The sequence below is a fragment of the Pelodiscus sinensis genome, chromosome 3, assembly GCF_049634645.1.
Source record: "Pelodiscus sinensis isolate JC-2024 chromosome 3, ASM4963464v1, whole genome shotgun sequence".
Lineage (NCBI taxonomy): Eukaryota > Metazoa > Chordata > Testudines > Trionychidae > Pelodiscus > Pelodiscus sinensis.
This window is the reverse complement of record NC_134713.1, coordinates 19,325,163-19,344,158: the sequence shown is the minus strand read 5'-3', so window position 1 is coordinate 19,344,158 and position 18,996 is coordinate 19,325,163. Positions and strand designations below refer to the sequence as shown.

Sequence of the window (18,996 nt, the reverse complement as noted above, 5' to 3'; positions counted from 1 at the left end):
TATTAGAAAGACATGGTGGTTGAGGTAATATATTTTATTGAACCAACTTCTGCTGCTGAGAGCTCTGTATAAGCTCAAAAAAGCTTCTCTCTCTCACCAACAGAAGTTGGTCCAATAAAAGATATTACCTCATCCACCTTGTCTCTCCAAAATGTTTTATATGAAGGTAGCTTAATGTTTCCTTTCCTTACATCATTACTAGGAGTAATGATGCTTTCCAAGTCCTATTATATCTAATTTTTGAATGCATGTAACTTAAAGACGGTGGAGGGTTTTGCAGAACATTGATCCACTTTCTAGCAGGACAAGAGCTATATAGTTTGGATGGTCTTCAACTCAGTAGAAGGGAAATCAATCTTCTCATAGACAGGCTAGCTAGCACAGTCAGGAGGATAACAAAAAGGGAGAATAAATAGAGGGAAGCAATGAGCATGCAGCACAAAAGCAAGATGTTGAGAAAAAAGCTAATCAAGGAACCAAAGGACACAAAAAGAAGAAATTCTTTAATTGCCTATATGCCTGTGCAACAAACAAGAGGAACTAGAATGCCATATTTATCAGCAAAAATTTGATCTAATAGATAAACACTGAAACTTGGCAGAATGATTCCCATGATTGGAGTGCTTATAACCTATTTAGGAAAGATCAAGTGGGCAAAAGAGGAAAGAGGTGCAGAAGCCTATGTTAAAAATGGTATTCCCTGTTTCTGAGTTACTGATGCATCAGAAGCACAAGATGGGGTGTAGTTGGTGTCTTCTCAGGCCACCAAATCAAACTAGGGAACTGGATGACAGACACTTTATGCACCTACCTTTAATATGGGGAGAGGGGAGTTGTGTAGTCATATGGACTCCAGTTTGAAGGTCTGCTGGAGATTTACTGGAGGTCTCAGGTTGCCACTACTAAAACATCCTTGGAATTTCTAAATATTATAGATGAAAATTTCCTATTTAAAAATGTTTCATCCAACACAGGAGGATTCATTTTGACAGCTAAAGAGAAATAGATATAAAAGTTAATGGTAATTTAGGCACAACTACCATGATTTGATTGCATTATGATATGCAAACAGAATAAATTTCAGACCAGTGATATATGTACTTGGTGCTTTTAAAAGGCCAGTTTCATAAAGCTGAAAACAGTTATGATCCAAATAATCTGGGAGGGAGAATTTAATCAGAAAAAACATGAATAACACTTTGGAATTATGTAAAAATAAATTACAAGATGCCCAAAAAACCACAATCTCACAATTGAGGAAGAAAGTCATATTAGTTACAAAGCAATCTGGTTTACAGAGGACGTGAAGGCAGATATAAATAATTAAAAAGTAATATGTAACAAATGAAATAAAGTGGAAGTTGATAGTAATGAATATAAATCACAAGATAGGAATTGTAGAAAATTGATAAGGGAAGCAAAGGGAAACAAGTAGAAATCTATGGACAGCAATGTTAAGAACAATAACAAGGAATTAAAATATATTAGAAACAAAAATAATCCTAATAAAGGTATTGTCCACTACTAAGTGGTAGTAGAATTATCAGTAAGAAAGCAAAATAAATAAATACATATTTCTATTCTGTTAAATAAAAAATGATGTGATAATTCTGTCACAGGATAACACTCTTTCCATTGCACTAGAATCTCAGGATGTTGGTAAACAACAGCTACAGATGTTAGACATTTTAAAATCATCATGTCTAGATAACTTGCATCCAAGAGTTTTAGAAGAGCAGGATGAGGCATTTACTAGACTGTTAATGTTGATTTCCAATAAATCTTGGAACAGCAGGGTAATTCCCAAAGACAGGCCAATATTCAAAAAAGTTACTCTGGATGACCCAGTCTGTCTGACCTCAGAATTAGGCAAGATAGTAGAATAGCTGGTATAGACCTCAATAAATAAAAAATAAAATAAAGAAGAGTTATATAAATAACTAGACAATTAGCCCGTCATAAGACGGGATTTTCAAATCTCTCCTACACATCAGTCTTCTCTCCTGAGCCTCCGATCTCTCACTCCGTGTCTCTCTCTGTCGCTCTCTCTGTCTCTCTCTTTCTCTTCTCCTCCCCCTCCTGCCTCTCACTTGGGGGACTGCGGAGCCCAAATGACCTTTTGGGCTCCGCACTCCCCGTGCTGCATGGGGAGCACGGAGCCCAAACGGTCACTAGTGCCACTTGCTTCCACGCGGCAGCCCGGCTTAGTGGCGCAGAAGTTAGCCAAGTGCCACAGTGGGAGGTGAAGGGGGGATGGGGCAGTGACGTTCACCACCAGGGGGCGGGGCCTGGAGTCGCTGTCACACCACACATCACCACCCCACCTCTCTTCCCCGCCCGCCGTGGTGCTCGCCTGACTTCTGCGCCGCTCAGCCGGGCCACCGCGGGGGAACAAGTGGAGCAAGCGGCCGTTTGGGCTCCCCGGCGGCAGCCCAGCTGAGTGGCACAGAATTCAGCCAAGAGCCACGGCGGGAGGCGAAGGGGGGCGGGGCAGTGACATACATGGCCAGGCCCTACCCCCTGGGCATGTACGTCACCACCCCGCCCCCCTTCCCCTCCCGCCATGGCGCTCGGCTGATGTCTGCGCCACTCAGCCGGGCCACCGCAGCGGAGCAAACGGTCGTTTGGGCCCCGTGCTCCCCATGCAGCACGGGCTGCCCAGAGGGAACAGCCAGCATTTCAGCAACAGCGCCACCCAGAGGAAACAGCCAGCATTTTGGGCAACAGCACCATCCAGAGGGAACAGCCAGCATTTCAGCATTATAGACTCTCAGACATTGGGCTACTATATATATGATGGCAAACAACATGGGTTTATGTAAAGCAGATTCTGTCAAACTACTTTGATATCTTTTTTATTGAGATTGCAAGTTTTACGTAAGAGTGTACATGCAATATAACTTCTGTAAAGCATTTGACTTGGCACTACATGATATTTTGATTAAAAATTAGGAAGATTAAAATAAATAACATGGCACACATGATATGGATTAAAAGCCAGCTAAATGTTAGATCTCAAAATGTAATTGTAAGTGGGGAATCATCAATGAACAGATGTGTTTCTAGTGGAATTTCACAGGGTACTCATCTCTACACTATTTAACATTTTTATTAATAACATGGAAGAAAACAAAATCATCACTGATAAAGTTTCCAATGACACAGCTATTGAGAAAGGCAAATAATCAAAAGGACAGGTCACTGATATGACTAAACATAATTGTAGACATCTAGTAACAAAGAATGTAAACCACATTTACATGCTTGGGGACTCTTATTCTGGAAATCAGTGGCTCTGAAAATGATACAGAAGCCATAGGGGGTAATCAGTTAAACATGAGCTTGCAATGTGATGTTGCAGCCAAAAGAACTTAAGCAATCCTTGAATGCGTAAACAGGGGAATCTAAAGTAGGAGGAGAGACATTATTTTACCTCTGTGTTTGACACTGGTGTGACCGCTGCAGGCTAGTCATTGATAAATTGAAGAGAAACTCAAAGAAAAGCCACGGAAGGATTAAAAAATTAAAAGACACACCTTAGAGTAACTGAGTTCCTGAGTGTACCAATGAGAATTAAAGGGGTAGCTCGATCTCAGGCTATGAACACCTACATGGGGAACAAATATTTAATAATGATCTCATCAATCAAGCAGTGAGAAAAATAAAATGATCCAATGTCTGGAAGTCGAAGCTAGAGGAATTCAGACTGAAAAAAGGTGCACTTTTAACTGGGAGAGTAATTAAACATTTGAACAATTTATAAAGGATTACAGTGAATTCTCCATCAAATGACCAGTTTTATATTGAGATTGGATGTTTTTCCTTCAAGTTGTAGTCTAGGACATTGGTACAGGAAATATGGGTGCTGCAGACCCTCATGTTTTGGGTATCCTGGCCTCATGTCCACTCTGCCCAGACTCACAGGTGCTAGCCCCATACCCGTGCTGGCCAGGGTCTTGGTCACTAGCCCCATGCTCCTGCTGCTTGGGGTCCCAACCGCCAAGCCTGCTGCTGCCCACTCGACTGCCAGCCCTGTGCCCAGGTGTTCAGCTACGAAGCCCGGCATGCAGGGCCTGCCCAGATACTGGGCCCAGGGTCCTGGCCAGCAGCCCTGCATGGGGGTCCCAGCTGCCAGCTCCATCTCTAGGAGATGGTGAAGGATGCGGACAGGAATAAGGGGTGGTGGTGCACCTCTACTCCAAAACTTGTCCCAGCACCACTGGTCCCTTGGAATTATTGTAAGCAAGTTCTATGGTCTGTGTTACACAAGGACATCAGAGTAGATAATCATAAGGATCCCTTTGGGCCTTGGAGTTCAGGAAGAGTACTTTTTTCTTAATTTATATAAACTGTTTATTTTCTCCTACAGTTCACCCCTTCACCAAAAGCCCTCAGGGTATGTCTACACTACAAAGTTAATTCGAACTAACAGCCGTTATTTCAAATTAACTTTGATAGGCGCTACACTAGCGATCCCCTAGTTCGAACTTAATTCGAACTAGCGGAGCGCTTAATTCAAACTAGGTAAACCTCATTCTACGAGGACTAACGCCTAGTTCGAATTAAGTAGTTCGAATTAAGGGCTGTGTAGCCACTTAATTCAAACTAGTGGGAGGCTAGCCCTTCCCAGCTTTCCCTGGTGGCCACTCTGGACACCACCAGGGAAACTCTTCTGCCCCCCTTCCGGTCCCAGAGCCCTTAAAGGGGCACGGGCTGGCTACGGTGCCCGTGCCAGGTGCAAGCCTGCCAGCACCCAGCCAGCAGACCCTGCACCTGGCACGGCACGAACCAGCCACCCGCTGCCACCCAGCCCTCCGCCTCTTCCCAAGACCAGGCTGGCGGCTCCCGAGAGTCTGCCCGGGTCTGCAAGTGGCAGGCACCCACCTGGTCTAGTGCGGACATCGTGGACCTCATCCACGACCTCCGCACTAGGCACAGGAAAGTGGCCGTCTAGGGCAGGAGAGCTGCCAGCCTGGCCACCCAGGAGCAGGTTTGCATGAAAATCAAGGTGATCCACTGAGACCCCCGACCCTGAGCCCTGAGCTTAGAATGGCTGTCCTGGGTCAGACCAAAGGTCCATCTAGCCCAGTAGCCTGTCTGTCAACAGCGGCCAACACTAGGTACCCTGGAGGGGATGGTCCAAAGACAATGACCAAGCCATTTGTCTCGCGCCATCCATCTCCAGCCTTCCACAAACAGAAGCCAGGGACACCATTTCTAGCCCTGGCTAATAGCACTCCATGGACCCAACCTCCATGAATTTATCTAACTTCTCTTTAAACTCTGTTAAAATTCTAGCCTTCACAGCCTCCTGCAGCAAGGAGTTCCATAGGTTGATTATTTGCTTTGTGAAGAAGAACTTTCTGTTATTAGTTTGAAGCCTGCTACCCATTCATTTCATTTGGTGTCCTCTAGTCCTTCTATTATGGAAACTAATGAAGAACTTTTCTTTATGCACCCTCTCCACACCACTCATGTTTTTATAGACCTCTATCATATCCCCCCTCCGTCTCCTCTTTTCTAAGCTGAAAAGTCCCAGTCTCTTTAGCCTCTCTTCATATGGGACCTGTTCCAAACCCCTGATCATTTTAGTTGCCCTCCCCTCTCCCACCCTCTCTCTTTCCCTCTCCCACCTCCTTTTCCCAGTCTCCCCGAGTTTTGTTCAATAAAGAGAGTTTCTATTTTTGAACACACGTGTCCTTTATTTTGTACATCAGGAAAGGGGGCTAGGGAGGGGTAAGTGGAAGGAGGTGAGGGAGGAATGGGGTACGAGCCCCTGATGGGGAGGACTGGGGTGGCTCTGCGGTCTCCTCGGGATGGAAGCTCTCCTGAAGCCCCTTGATTGACCTCCCCTCCAGATGGTAGCCTGTGGCAAGTGCAGCTGGGCTGATGGCCGAGTGCTGTGATGTGCCGAGTGTGGGCACTCAGGGCACTCCAAGCCAGGACTGCTTTGCAAGCGGGGAACCCCATAAAACTGTCTGTCCGGGATGGGGTTCGGGACCCTTTAAGCACAGTCCTCGGCTAGCCTGAGACAGCAGCTCCACGCTCTAAGTCCTAATCTGATGCCCTGCCGGCACTGCTTCCGGCCATCCTTAACCTCGGTTCAGGGTCCACTCAGTGTGGACATGCTAGTTCGAATTAGCAAAACGCTAATTCGAACTAGTTTTTAAGTCTAGATGCGCTAATTCGAATTAGCTTAGTTAGAATTAGTGCTGTAGTGTAGACATACCCTCACTTAGGCTATGTCTTCATGAGATGTTCTGAAGCAGCACAGCTTCCGCTGAGCTGCCCTCGCACTTCCTGGTAGATACTCACTACAGGATCAGGAAGGATTCTCCCATCAGTATAGTTAATTCACCTCCTCTAGAAGTGGTAGTTAGGGTTATGTCAGTGGTTTATGTCAGTTTAACATTGTAGCTCAGGGCTGTGGGTTTTTCACACCTCTCAGTGATGTAGCTTGATCAGCCTAACTGTTTAGCTTGAACCTGGCCTTCCTCGAGCAACTCATAAATTCCTGACTGCTTGCTGTTTGTTTATGTCATGGAATTTATCTAGAAATTAACCATATGTTAATGTTGAGGAAATCATGAAAAATGTGACTGCTGATAGCAACATTGGATAATTCTATAACTGCAAGCCAACCACCTACATTACACATTTATGAGCAGCTATTAAATATAAATAAACACACATGTGCACGTTCCCACTATAGAACGCAGTTAAGAAAAAAGTGTACAAAAAAGCCAACATTACATAGAGCCAATTGACTCACCTCTTCACTTGAATTCTTCCTTACGGCCAATTCTGTTCCCATTTCAGGCAATGGATAAAAAACCCATCAACTTAAATGATATTGGAATTAGCCCCTTTATTGTGGACTAGACTGGGCAACCCTTCCTCATATTGTTCAGCATTATTCAAACAGCAGTCCTATCGATGTCTGCGAGACCTAATTTTCCTTTGGAGGCACAATGCACAGGTTCAAGTGAGACATGTTGGAAAGCCATAAAGTGAATGTCTCCTCATTCTAGAAGCAGTGTTTTTATATAAAAAGGTTTCTAAAAGCCAGTATGTCTACTAGTTATTTTTTCTTCTAGCTGTTTGATGTGAAATGCACACATCTGTCCATTTATTGTCTGTTCCCAGGGATATTTTCAGACATTTACTCTGCCCTTTTTGATCTCCCAACTCCTGGAGCCACATGACCATTAGTAATGGGAGAACTGTTTCTGTGGGTAATTTAATTTCTTGTATTCACTGGTGAGATAAAAATAGAACATGTGGCTGATGCATAAAGAAGCAGACATTTTAGCAAGTTAGTGGTATGTTAAAGGATATGGAATACTTGACATACTGTACTCTACACAAACTGAAAATCTCTGTTCTGGGTCTGAACTTTACCAAAGATCAGAGGAATTCAAATTTAGTTTTTTGTTTGAGACCTTTCTCTATTTTTGGCACAATTAATTTGGTAAGAAAGAAACCGGTAGCCCACTGGAAGCTTAAGTACTAAGTGACATTATTTCATAGACCAGGAACAAAGCAATCAATTACAAGCAAGCAGCAGCAAAAACAGCTGGCAGAGAATGCTATATAAGAGCCATGCTGAATAAGGCTAGGGTAAACTAAATGTGCCTTTGATAGAAATCGTATGTCAGGTCTGAATAGATGAAGCAGCAATGTTTCCCATGGTTCATGTTAATGAAAAACATTCCTTATGTCTTCCTGGAGAAAAAGTTGTCCTTTTGCAGCAAAGTATTTTTGTTTCAATTTTGTTGCTTTTACAGATGTTTTCTGGGAGAAAATACATTGTTATTTATCTTTTCTTCATCAGATATATATTCATAGCTATTTATTTTTGCTAGAGTTATTCTCTGTGGTGCAGAAAGGATATTCAATTTGCTAACCTTCAATTCCTTGTTCAACAAAACCTGCAAGAAAACAATGCACATTTTCAAACGTGGATACCAAAAGTTATATTATAATGTATAATATAGGCACTTAACACCTCTTTAAATTATTGGAGTTTTATTCAACTCTTATGTCAGTTTTAGTTAAGTGCCTAAATATGGCTTTGGATGCTTAAATTTCTGGCACCCATTTATCAAAATGTTGGCCTCAGTTTATAGAAAGACAAACTGTCTATTTGACAAACTACCTTAGTTCACAATAAGTTCAGACAACCACAATTGTACTTGGTTGGTTTAATCAACAAATAAATAATAGAGTTTACAAACAACAAGCAACATTTACAAAGTCTGGAGTCAGCCCGTTGCCACTCGGTAGATTTATTCATTTATAGAGCACAAGTGTGCTTGGTGCTGTACCAAGAGAGGAAGACATGATCTTTCCCTAAGGTATTTGCAATAGCAGATTCCAAACCCACAAAACACTTATGGCATGTGTATAAATTTACTCAAGTGATTAGTTCAATGTAACCAACAGGATTACTCATATGAATGAAATTGTACAAATGCTTAATTATTTGCACCTTCATCCTATTCACGCTCTACATTGCAGATACAATGTTCTAGAAGTAGGAGTTCAGGGCTTGTGTTCACATGAAAATTGACAATAGTTATTCAAAAACATTATAAATAAAAGTGTCTGCATGTTTGAGTATACAGTAAACTTACGATAATCTGGCACTTTTAGGACTTAGGGGTTCCGGATAATCAGCTATGCCGGACTATCAGAAGGAGGGGGCTATGAGCGGTCTGGGGTGGAGTGGGGGGGGGATGCGCCCCTCGGCGCTAGGGGACCAACCCGGCAGCATCCCAGCTGCTCTGCCCCAGACTTCCCCAAGTCAGCCGCTGCTGAAACTGACCAGCGGCTGACTCTGGGAACCCCGGGGCAGAGCAGCTCCAATTGTCCGGCTGCCCGGAGCACCTCCGGGTTCCAGATGGTTCCAGACCATCAGGAGTGCCGGACCATTGGATACTGGACCACTGGAGTTTTACTGTAGATTGAATTTTCTAAGAATTTATGAGTACTTTTATCTCAAAACAATTAACCCATTAATTAAACAATGGGTTAAAAAATTCAAACTTGAAGTTTTTCTTAATGCTAAACATTTCTTAATCATACTTATATGGTTATTGCATTATGTTAAAATGCAGTTAAGTTTGTTTGGATGCCTCTTTTATACATTGCCATATTTTAACATGTTTGGATTTCTGTGTTTCCAGTGCTTGGTTTGTGGATCATTACAAAATCTATTAAAATGGCATTATAAGTGCAAATAGCTGTACGTTTTGGATATGTAAAATACAACTAATGTGTTTCTTGCTCCCTGAAATAAAACACTCTCTCTATAAGGGAAGCAACTGCAGAATGGGATGTTAGATGGATGGAACATTCTGGAAAAAGGCTTCAGAAGACTAGACAGAGAAAAGACTCTAGTTAGCCATCCATCTCCATGGCTGACAATCAAATATATTTTACAAGGCACTATAATTTAAATTCTGAAAATCATTACAGGAAAGGGGGGAAATTTACCTGGGAGGAAAGCCTGGTAGGGACCGCTAGTGAACTTCCCCAGCAAGGACAGCCCAGCCTGGGGGTAGTGGCCAGTTTCCTCCTTTTCTGAGGAAAGATGAACAGTGCAAGCCTGATATGGATGAGAGGCCTCAGAAGCACAACCCCAGACTACAGATAATTGGACTCAAAGGGGACCCCAGCAGTGAGCTGAACTTCTGCTGGGAACAATAAGATTTCCCAGTGGTGCAGGCTTCCACAGGGAACCCATAAGACAAGAGACTGGAAGAGACTATGGCAGAGCCCACGCAGAGAGCCGGACAAGTACAATTGGTGGTGAATATGGGCAGTGAAGCCTGCTACAAGACCCTAAACAAGAACAAGATCCGCAGCTTTTGCTGAAGTAGTTTCTGCCAATGTGGACCTGAGCATTGACATAAGTGGATGGCAGCCTGGCAACAAGAGCTGGCCAACCAGCAATAGACCTTTCAGCAGATGTTGCAGCAGTGGATAGCCCGATAGCAAGCCTGAGCAGGGCAGCGGCAGCAGTTACTGAAGGAAGTTGTGTCCCAGCAGCAAGAACCCCAGAGTGACTGTATGCAACAGTTCACACCTTTGGCCCCTGCAGGGGGATCTCTTCTACCTGTGCCAGTGAAGTTAACTAAGATGGGTCCTTATGATGATCCAGAGGCCTTCCTTGCCACCTTTGAGTGTTGTGCTCCAGCATTTCCCCAAATCGTTGTCAGAAGTGATTCAGGTAATGGAGAATTTTCTCACATCTTTCTCACATCTCATTAGTGCTGTATCAGGCATGCCCTCTGCCCATTCACCAACCAGGGCCATTGATAGCACCAGATGCCCACCCACAGATGGGATGGACAGAGGACATGTACAAACCCTACCCCAGTGACTTGGGCTACTTGCACACAGAGGGGGAGACCTCAATGAGACATAGAGCCAAGCTTGGATGAGGTGTCACCCAGATAATCATCCTGTGACACCAACAACCAGCTTGGGGGCCTTTAACTCAAGCACGAGATGCATTCATAGTTTTAATCCACTCCCTGCCAAGAAGGAGTCTCAGTAAGCTGTTTCTCTTGTGGACAACAGGGCCCATGAGGAAAGCATGCCTATTGAAGGAATGTGAATATGCACAAGGTTGCATGGCAGAAGACTGGGTTTCCTTCAAGTTGACAGCCCCCGTATTGGTCCAAGGGAAGGACTTGGGCTTGAACTTGTGGATTCAGTGTGCAGCCAGAAAGTGATGCAAGCCACCCTAGCAGGTGAGATAATCCCCCTGCAGGGGATGATTTGGGTGCAGCATACACATGGAAGTGAAAGGCCTTATCCCACTGTATGACTTGCACTGATAGTGGGGACCCATACCAAGTAGCACTAGCAAAGGGAGGAGCATCATCCAAAAGAGCATAATGACACAGCGCTTATCTATGCCTCTGAACAAGCAGCATCTATGAATGGGGAGGAAGTGGGCCTCCAGGGTCTGAGACAGCACCCCAGTTTTGTGCTGGAGAAAGAGTGACTGTACTGTGTAGAGAGGAGCAGAAGCCACAGTGGGAGCAGTATCACCGAGATGCAATGCAGCTAGTTCATTCCCTGAGCAGAGCATCTGGATCAGGAGAAGACTCTTGAGCAACTACTGACCCACTTTTTGTGGTTAGGAGTGTATAATGAGATGGTCTTAGCAAGTATTGTTCTTCCTGCCTGCAGTGTTAGTACGTGGTGGCCAAGAATGTCCTGAAGTCCCCCTTGGTCCTAAAACCATTAGCGGAAACCCAATTTGAGAGAAAAGGGATCAAGCAATGATGGAACTTTTAGAAAAGAACTGAGCTAACGGCCACTCCTTGCCAACCTAGACTTCACCCAGGAGTTTATCCTCTGTAGGATGCTTCCAAAATAAGCTTGGGAGTTGTATCCTCCCAGATCTCTTGGGGAGAAGATCACCTAAGTCTATACTTAAGTAGGAAGTTGTTCCCCAAGAACAGAACATATTCAATTGCTGAGAAGGGAGTTCTAGCTATGAAGTGGCTTATGGAGTCCCTCAGATATTGCCTGCTGGGTTGTCTCTTTTCTCTAGTCACAGGCCACAAGCCCTTGCAATGGCTACACTCCATGAAGGACTCAAGCAGCCAGATTATGAGCTATCGCTAGTGCTCCAGCCCTATCGAGTCCAGGTGTATCACCAAGTAGGGAGAAGGCATTGAAATAGAGATTTTTTTTCCAGGGAGCTTGGGACTGAGCAGATGTTAGAACACAAAACCTTTCTGGTCTTGGTGGAAGAAGAGAGATGTGTTGGAACATGCTCCCAGCCCACTGACAGAACAGTTACCTGTCTTCATTCATTCAGGAAGCACCAATTAGGTGCAGCTGCAGAACCTGCTCAAAGTGGAGAACAGGAGTTTACAAAGGTGAAGCTCTCCACAGGAAACGAGGGTCGGGGATTGTTCCCAAGGAAAATCTGCTAGGGACTGTCTTGGAGCTCCGCTAGCAACAGGAGTCTAACTTAGGGTAACGGCCAGCCTCCCATTTTCTTTCTACCTTGTTTTGGGGCAGATAGACATTGTGAATCCTGTAAAGCTGCTTCCAGCCAATAACCTGTATATAATGGAAACTGCTTCAGAACAGTGGGTGCTCCCTGCACTCCTACTTCCAGCATCTATGATAACCTAGGGCAGAACCTGGAGAGCAGCACCATGGACTACATCAGGGTCAGGCAAAATATGGCCTGCAGGCTGGATCCAGCCCACCAACCCACTGGATCTGGCCTGTGGGTGCAGTGGGAGCCTCAGGCAGGCTCCCTGCCTGCCCTACCCATGCACACTGCTCACAAAAGCAGACTGAAGGGCCCTGTTTGTCTGTGAACAGCTGCAAGTCTAGGGGGGAGGGAGAGGCTTCATGCACTAGTCCCACCCCAGCACAATCTTGCAACTCCCACTGGCCAGTTTCTGGCCAATGGGAGCTGCCTGTTTGAAAACAAGTAGTGCACTAAGTACCCCACACCCCAATTTCCCCTCGGGCTTGAAGCTGTTCACAGATGCACATGGCCTCACTGCCAGCTACAGTGAGTGGCCTGCTAGAGCATGGAAGGCAAGGAGCCTGCCTGAGAATCTTGCTGGGCTGCTGCCTTGGAGTCACCCAGGTAAGTGTCTCCTGGACAAAGGCTGCCTCTGGCACCCCAGTCCCTAACTCCCCCCAACTCTCTGCCTCCTAACCCTACATAACCCAAATCCTCTATCTTCCTCTTGCACCCATTCCACCTCCCAGACTTTGCACCCCAGTCCTTCCCCCAGGTCACAACCTCCTCCAGCCCAAGGTCACAGCCCAAACCCCTGCACCTCTTCTGCGCTCCAATCCCCTCTCCCAAGATCCTTTCTGCACCCAACTTCCATCCCAGACCTCGCACCGTCTCCATTAATATCATGGAAGAGTGCACCCTTGACCACTTACCACAGTCTTGGAGTGGCCTCCATCAAAAATCATTGCCCACCCCTGGACTACATAGAAGGGACTCTGGAAGTGATCTGAATAGTGAGTCTGCCTAGAGGTGGGCAGAGCTCTGGCTGAGAGAATCAGCTTACTGCACAGCCATGAAAAAACTCTGCACTAAGTTAAAATAAATAAATAAAAATGAATGTCAGTGATTGAACAGGTGTGTCGAGAATATTTTTACTTCATTGTTGGGTCTATTCTCCTTTATTAGCTTTTTTTAATTCTAAGGGGGAGACACTTATGCTAAAATCACCAAGCACTTTCCAAGCACCTAGCACCATAAGCATCTGTGCACCTTCCAACTAAAGACCAGTTGGATATCTAGTGCAGTTCATTGAACTGTGGGACTCACACGTTAAGAGATTTGTCATTGTTCTTCCAATTAAAAAGCTATCCATAAATTTGCAGCAAAGATTTAGCATGTCAGCCCTGTAGATGTATGGATGGCAGCAAGTGTTCCATCCTCAGAGGTGTTATTAAGCTGAAATCTCTTTGTATTCTTTATAAATTGTAAATCTGCGATTCTTGTGCAGGCATCTCCTGTTATAGAAAAGAAAGCTGGATTCCGAATGGCAGCCAGCAGGCGACTTGGAGACTTTTGCAGCTTTAATGACTTGCAAATCAAAAGCATGAAAACCATACTGCACCTTTTGAACTGTTTTCCCGTTCAGCCTAGATGATCCAAATAATTTTTTCTTCTACCATTCCTGTTATTTTCACTGCTAGAGAGTCAGCCTTTTTGGTGTATTTTTAAAACATGAAGGTGAGGGGGGGAGGAGAGACCTGTCCAATGATCTCAAAGCATATGGTTTTGATTCTAATAAGATTATGGATACCAAAGGAATAAAAATGGAAATCACTGCTGCCAAAATATGAAAGAAAGTTTGCATAGTAAAATAATTTAAACCATAACATTTGGACCCAATAAGGCTAACAGAATGTTTATTCCATAGTTTTGGAAAGTGCTTTTTCTGCACATTAAGTGGTACAATAAAAAATAATGATTCTCACTCAGTTTATTTCTATAAATTATATTGTTTTATAGTTTTCCAGAGTATGGTTATGTGTCAGATCCTATGGTGAGCACCTGGGTGTAAAATGCAATAAGCCACTTACTTCCAGTGAGAAAAAATCCTATTTCCCTTTTTAAGAAAACTCGATTGAAGCTTATCTAAAATCAACCAAATGCTTTTTTACGCTTAAGGTATTATCATTTTGACTTGCTAGGGGTATAAAACAAACCTTGGTGCAAATGTGGCACTGGTCTGCGACATGAATGTAGATTTGGTGGTCTCTGCCAATGGGTGATTTGCCCCTCTCATGGTTTAGAATGTAATGTAGAGGAGCCTATGAATTAAATACCATAAAAAATAATCCAAAAATGGTAGTTAGGTTCAAAATCAAGTGCTCAGAAGTTATTAGAGACAGATTTAAGAATGTTCTTGCAATCTTAATTTGGCCCTTTTCTGTTTATGCATAATAATTGGAGCTATTTGGAGGGCAGTTCATCAAAATGGTTTTTGTTGTTGTTTCAGTGAACGTTAACATTTTTCACTGGGAAACATCACTTTTCCAGACATTTTTCAAATTTCCATCAGGAAATTTTAAACAAAATATGTAGTTTGAGATCAGGTCAGATGGAATCAAAATATGTTAGGATGTCAAACTGAATCAAAATAATTTATTTCAGGTCCATTCAAAAATAAATGTGTGTCCGTCTTAGTTGTCACAGTTCATTGTGGGTGGTATCATTTGAGGGCTTTGTGCCGCTATGTTTCTCTAGAAGTCAGCTTCCTTAGCTGAACTATATGTCCTGTGATGCACTGCATTCTCCGCTTTGGCTGAGTAACCATGCGATTCATGGGAGACGTCATTCAGCAGAGGAGAACTGCAGCTCAAAGTCCTCAATGACAACTGTCATCAGACACCATGGGAGTTAAGGAGGACTCTTTTAAATGTTGCCAGGGCTGAGTCCCAGCACCTCTGGGCTGGCTGCATCAGCTATGAATATAAAAAATTGCTTGAGCCCTGATATCTAACTGCTTAAGCCCTGGCACTTAATTGCTTGAGCCATAGCATGTATTTCATTACAAATTAAATACCATGCTGAATGAAGCTGAAACAAAACATTTCAATGTCTCTGAATGCTCACATTTTTTTATCTGAAAAGGAAGTGCAAGATTTAAGGCTGTATATGTAGTCTTAATTGTCTCCATTATGTGCATGTGTGCTGACATAGTATGTTATAAAGACTATTTCAGTTATGTGTGATTAATGCTAAATATTTAAGATTGTAGATGTTTTTTCAGCCTGCAATACACTGTGTGCCAGCCACCAGATGAAAGAAACATTTGAAACCACCATAAGTGGCACTTACATAATATCTTACACACTAACTAAAACACACAGACTAACAGTAAAATAGGCTGCCATACATACACCAAAAAAGTCTGCAGAGCAATTAATTCCATTATCAACTACTTCAGTCCCTTAAAAACACTAAAAAGGGCTGTGTTAAAAGCAAGGCAAAATTGAAACTTCTGTCCCACAACAAATTTCAGGATGTCCAAATTTGTTTTCATCCCACATAGGGACACCATTGAAATGTTAACATTTTTCATGCAGCCAAAAGTTCGGGAAAATGTAAATCCTAAAAGGCCCAAATATTTCATTTTGGCTTGGGTGTACTTTGGGTGCCTCTTGTCCCCGTTCTCGTCTCTGAGCTGGAGTACACTTTCAAGGATGCTCCACGGCTGTGTTCTGATTCAACCATTCCACAGGGTAACGTGGGAGGTGTAATATAGCCAGTTTGCTTGCTCCATAGAGGAAAATAGTCCTGTAAAGTAGAATACATGGGCAGATAGTGGGTCCTGCATAAACCCCACTGACTTCAATGAAGTTCACATGGCTCTGGGGGTCTGCTCATCTATTCTAATTTACAGAATCAGGGTCTAACTAATTAAAATACATACCGAGAGAAAAGATTGTATACAAATTGTGGTATACTGTTATGGACTATTATGACAATAAAATTAATTTAAATATACCAGAAAAAATTGCCTGGTACTACACACATGTATCTTATCTTGTATCATATTACATAGTTTGGAGAAATAGTATGTAATTGTTTAATTAATGACAATATTATAATACATACACATAAATGGGTAGAGTTACATAAAAATGGCCAAACTGGGTTAGACCCTGACAGTGGCCAGTGCCAGATGCCCCAAAGGGAATGAACAGAACAGGTATTCATCAGGTGCTCCCTCCCCATTCCCCATTTCTGATAAAGACTGGGGACACCAGCCCTGACCATTCTGCCTAATAGCCATTGAATTAGAATGGTTAATCAGGTTTATTGCAGCAAGTAATCAGGAATCAACCAGGAAAGCAGGTCCTATTGTGCCAAGTACTGTATAAACAAAATGCCAGACAAACCCTGCCATGAATTGTTTACAATCCAAGCAGATAAGACAAATAACAGGTAAACAAAAGGGATATAACACATAAGCAGAGTGATCAGTATGATGGCAGCAAATGTCAGGTTAGGTCCACAAAATGGTCTATGTTTAATTTTGGGAGGGGTTTCATTAAGATAGGATTAGCGAAACAGAAAGACCAGGCTAGGAGAGGCAGCATTAAAGGGGGAAGCTAGGGTGAGGACAGAGCAGCAAACCAAAGAAAAGGGCATAAGGAGCAGATGTAATGTGAAGCTGAAAGGGAATGGAGGTTAGGGGCTGGAGCAAACAAGCAGCACAGGGGATAGAGGGTATGTCGCCACTACAGTATTTTTGGAAAAAACTTCAATTACGTCCACACTGCAATCACGTTCTTTCTAAAGAAAATCGGAAGAACAGAAGGGTTTTTCTGATATTGATAAACCTCTTTCTACGAGGAAGAAGCCTTTTTCCGAAAGAGTTCTTTTGGAAAAAGGCGTGTGTGGACGGGGAAGAGGGAGTACTTTTGGAAGAAGAGGAAAGAGGAAAAAGCACAGGTCCCCCTGGTGGTCACTCCTTTCATAGTAATCACAGCTTACATGTGAGATAGCGAATATTCAGTGTGGACACTATCTGTAGAAAAAGCAGATCAGAAGAAGTTTTTTCAGAAGATCTCTTCCAGAAAGGCTTCTTCTGAAAGAAGCCTGCATCTAGACGTAGCCTTAATGTGCAGGATGCACACAACTCTGACTTCTGCATTTTCTGAATTCACAGTACTTACCTGTGCACATTTTATAGTACAGAACACACATCTTGGATGCAGGTTTCCAACTGCTTATAATATGCACATCATGAGCATTGTGTTTAACAAATTTAGCAAGCACGGTTCCACCCAGTGGGCCCTCTTCTGCTCTCGTCAGCATATGTGTAACCACAGTAAAGTTAATGGGATCGCCTGTGCACAGCAATTCAGAATATGTTCCACCCATTTTAACAATTTTCCTCACTGCCATAATTCAAGAAAGACATCTTGCACTGAACTAAAGGACCAAGATAAATAAATAAAAAGAAACAGCTGCTACTGTTTGCTTACTAACCCTCTTAAAGGTTGTTTTTTTCTTTTTGTCTCACAGGCAGGCTACAATACAGAATCAATCTCTCACAATCTCTCCCTCTCTCTGCTTCTTAGAGCCTGTCCAGTGCCTATTTGCAGATGAGGGTGAATGGCATAGAGTCTGCTCATTGTCCCATCATCATCTTCTTATTTTAATTTAGACAGAGTTTCCTCCTTCCTTCCCTTGGAAGCAAGGTAAAAAACATTTTGAAACTAACAACAATATGGTTCATTGAAATAACTTCTAATTTTTCTGCCACAAACTAAAGCAGCTGTCAAAGTACAGTATTCCTTTAAAGAGTAGCAGACATGCTGGAAGGGCACCAAAGAAATTTCTATAGTTCTAAACAGCATCTTTAAAATAACAGTCCTAGAGCAGAAGAAGAGCTCAGGGGAATCTACAAAGCCACTTACCCTCCAAAAATACAGTGAGCAGTGCCTGATTTCGTTGAAGTTACTAGTGGTCAGTCATTGTTGGTTGAAAACTAAAAATGTATACTTTTACATTCTTAGCACAAACTCTTAATTCCAGCTGGCTTAGTGGCTTAGCATTGCTACCTAGGGGTCTAAAGGGATCTGAACATCTGCAAAATTATGCTTTGATTTTTGGCACCTTCACATATCAAGGAATGAAAACCCAAGCAATCGACAGCCAGAACTCACATTTTGACATGTTAAATAGAGGACTGTTCCTCAGAGAGATTTCCATTTAGAGAAGAGGAGTAAGCGATGTCATTGAAGGAAGGGGAAGAGAAAAATGTAGCCAGCAGACTTCAGTATTACAGTATTTCTGCTACCAAAAAGAGTGGCTATTGGAACCAACATAAAGGAACAAATTATGTGTAAGATGGGAATGGAAGGAAACTGGCAAGCTCTGTGCACTGATACTTATTCTTCACTTTCACCATGTTCATTATGATCACTGCAAAAGTAAAAATATATAATTATTTAATGCAAAAAGATGAAGAAAATATGATGAATTCCACAGTGAGCAATACTGCCATATATTATTTCCTTTGCAAATGGAAATAATATTATTTCACTCTAGTAAAATGGCATCCTGTTTAAAAATTTTATAGCTGTGCAAACAAACAAAAATGTTTTAGCTCAATTAAAACAAAACCAAGTATATAAGGGGTATAGTAGATCATGAAAAGTCAGGTACAGTACTTAGGTGCTTTGCCACCCATCAGACATTTCAAACAAAAAAGCTATATTCCGTAGCTACAAACCCATTTTTCTCTATGTTCTTTCCAAATTCAGGACTTCAAGGGATGGCACTGAGGCACTGGAAACTTTGCATGGTGCTCATAATCGCAGCACGGTTGTTCGCTATTCTGGGGCTACGTCTAGACTGGCAATTTTTTCCACAAAAGCAGTTGCTTTTGTGGAAAAACTTGCCAGCTGTCTACACTGGCCACTTGAATTTCCACAAGAACACTGACGATCTCGTGTAAG

The 18,996-nt window shown here is 42.9% G+C and overlaps 1 long non-coding RNA gene across 1 annotated transcript in view; it reads right to left on the bottom strand.

Annotated features, from left to right (window-relative positions):
* Positions 1-232: 232 nt before the first annotated feature.
* LOC112543787 (uncharacterized) overlaps positions 233-18,996 on the bottom strand; it is a 70,362-nt gene continuing 51,598 nt past the window's right edge. The window contains exons 5-6 of the long non-coding RNA XR_003087024.2: positions 6,773-7,931; positions 233-992 (exon numbers count right to left, since the gene is read on the bottom strand). This is a non-coding gene — a long non-coding RNA (uncharacterized LOC112543787). The remainder of the gene's footprint in view (positions 993-6,772; positions 7,932-18,996) is intronic.